Source organism: Octodon degus, unplaced genomic scaffold (genome assembly GCF_000260255.1).
Source record: "Octodon degus isolate 3935 unplaced genomic scaffold, OctDeg1.0 scaffold00016, whole genome shotgun sequence".
NCBI lineage: Eukaryota > Metazoa > Chordata > Mammalia > Rodentia > Octodontidae > Octodon > Octodon degus.
Genome location: NW_004524592.1, coordinates 13,814,371 through 13,817,138, shown reverse-complemented (window position 1 = coordinate 13,817,138; position 2,768 = coordinate 13,814,371). Strand labels below are relative to the sequence as shown.

General features: G+C 46.5%; 1 pseudogene across 1 annotated transcript; it reads left to right on the top strand.

Moving 5' to 3' along the window:
- The first annotated feature begins 382 nt into the window (after positions 1 to 382).
- Positions 383 to 2,516, top strand: LOC101571003 (annotated as a pseudogene). Its single transcript, XR_192394.2, has one exon. The product of XR_192394.2 is annotated as a THO complex subunit 5 homolog pseudogene (transcript).
- The last annotated feature ends 252 nt before the right edge of the window (positions 2,517 to 2,768 follow it).

Sequence of the window (2,768 nt, the reverse complement as noted above, 5' to 3'; positions counted from 1 at the left end):
AATGAATTGAAGGTTTATGCCCACATAAAAATCTGCACAGGGATGTTCATAGCAGTTTTATTTATAATTGCTAAAATGTAAAAGCAACCTAGATGTCCTTCAGAAGGTAAGTGGATAAATAAACTGTGGTACACCCAGAAAGTGGGATATATTATAAATGCATATCAATATACATTTGTCCAAATCTATCGAACACATAAAGTCAAGTAAACTCATATAAGCTACAGATTCCATATGATAATGATGTATCAATGTAGGTTCATTGATTAGAACAAATGTATCACTGTGCGGGAGGATATCAATATTGGAGGAGCTTGGCATATGTATGGGCAGTGCTAAAACTGCTGTAAAATAATGTTTATTAATAATAACCACAAGTACATTGAGCAGTAAGTCTGAGGAACCATCATGTCATCAGAATCAAGTAAAAAACGGAAGCCCAAAGTGACCCGCAGTGATGGACCTCCAGCAGAAGGAAAGCGGAATCTATCTGACATGAAGCAGGAAGGTAAATACTAAGTGAGGAGGCTGAAGTGGACCTGCGGGACCCTGGCAGAGACTATGAGCTGTACAAGTACACATGCTAGGAGCTACAGAGGCTAATGGCTGAGATCCAGGACCTGAAAAGCAGAGGTGGCAAGGATGTGGCAATTGAAATTGAAGAACGGAAGATCCAGAGCTGTGTGCATTTCATGACTCTAAAGAAACTAAACCGATTAGCCCACATCAGGTTGAAGAAAGGAAGAGATCAGACCCATGATGCCAAGCAAACTGTAGATGCCTATCATCTGCAGCTACAGAACTTGCTGTATGAGGTGATGCACCTGCAGAAGGAGATCACCAAATGTCTGGAGTTTAAGTCAAAGCATGAAGAAATTGATTTGGTCAGTTTAGAGGAGTTTTATAAGGAGGCACCAACAGACATCAGCAAGGCTGAAGTCACCATGGGAGACCCTCACCAGCAGACCCTGGGACGTCTGGACTGGGAGCTAGAGCAGTGGAAAAGACTGGCAGAGAAATATCGAGATTCCCTATCCAACAAGGAGAAGATTCTCAAAGAGATTGAAGTGAAAAAGGAGTACTTGAGCAGCCTTCAGCCTCGACTCAATAGCATCATGCAGGCTTCCCTCCCAGTGCAGGAGTACCGGTTCATGCCATTTGACCAGGCTCACAAACGATATGAGACAGCGAGACACCTTCCGCCTCCCCTCTACATGTTCTTTGTGCAGGCTACCACCTATGGGCAGGCCTGTGATAAGACTTTGTCGGTGGCCATCGAAGGCAGTGTGGATGAAGCCAAGGCTCTGTTCAAACCTCCTGATGACTCCCAAGATGATGAGAGCAACTCAGATGCTGAGGAAGAGCAGACCACGAAACGGGGGCGACCCACACTGGGCATTCAGTTGGATGACAAGTGCAAGGAGATGCTGAAAACACACCCTCTGTCCGTCATGGTTGACCTGAAATGCAAAGATGATAGTGTGCTTCACCTGACTTTCTACTACCTCATGAACCTCAACATCCTGATGGTGACAGCCAAAGTGACCACTGCCACAGAGCTGATCATCCCCATCAGTGCTGGGGACTTGCTGTCTCCTGACTCAGTGCTGAGCTGTTTGTATCCTGGCGATCATGGAAAGAAAACTCCAAATTCAGCCAATCAGTATCAGTTTGATAAAGTTGGCATTTTGACTTTGAGAGACTATGTACTTGACCTAGGCCATCCCTATTTATGGGTACAGAAGCTGGGAGGCCTCCACTTCCCCAAAGAGTAATCCTAGCACACAGTCATTGCTGACCACTCGCTGAGTGCCAGCCACATGGAAACAACCATGAAGCTGCTGAAGACCAGGGTGCAGTCCCGTCTGGCCCTCCACAAACAGTTTGCATCCCTGGAACATGGCATCGTGCCAGTTACCAGTGATTGCCAGTACCTCTTTCCTACCAAGGTTGTCTCTCGCCTAGTGAAGTGGGTGACAATTGCCTATGAGGATTATGTGGAACTGCATTTCACCAAGGACATTGTGGAGGCAGGCCTGGCCGGGGACAGCAATCCCTACTACATGGTGCTCATTGAAAGGGGCACAGCCAAACTCCAGGCTGCTGTGGTTTTGAACCCTGGCTACTCCTCCATCCCCCCCATTTTCCAACTCTGTCTGAACTGGAAAGGAGAGAAAACCAACAGCAACGATGACAACATTCGGGCCATGGAGAGTGAGGTCAATGTGTGCTACAAGGAGCTCTGCGGTCCTCAGTCCAGTCACCAGCTCTTGACCAACCAGCTGCAGCGGCTGTGCGTGCTCCTAGACTTCTACCTGGAGACTGAGAGCCACGATGACACTGTGGAGGGACCCAAGGAGTTTCCCCAGGAGAAGATGTGTGTGCGGGTTTTCAGGGGTCCAAGCAGGATAAAGCCATTTAAATATAACCATCCTCAGGGATTCTTCAGCCATCGCTGACCTCCCACTCAGCCACTTGCTTCCCCCAAGGTCTTGCCTCAAGTACAGGGCTTCTGCTTTCAGAAGTGTCACCTGACAAAAAAACAAAAACAAACAAACAAACAAAAAGAAACATTTGGGATGTTAAGTGAATTTTGTGACTGTCCACAGCTTAGGAAGAATTTGATTTTCCTATAGGAAGGTACGAAGTAAGCTTCAAATATGAGTAGAGAAAAGAGGAAGATGGTTAATTTAGGACTTAGGGAAATTAATAGTACTGAAACTTGGGAGAGGGGAAGAAACTAGTGCAGTAGCTGGTAGACAGTAGGA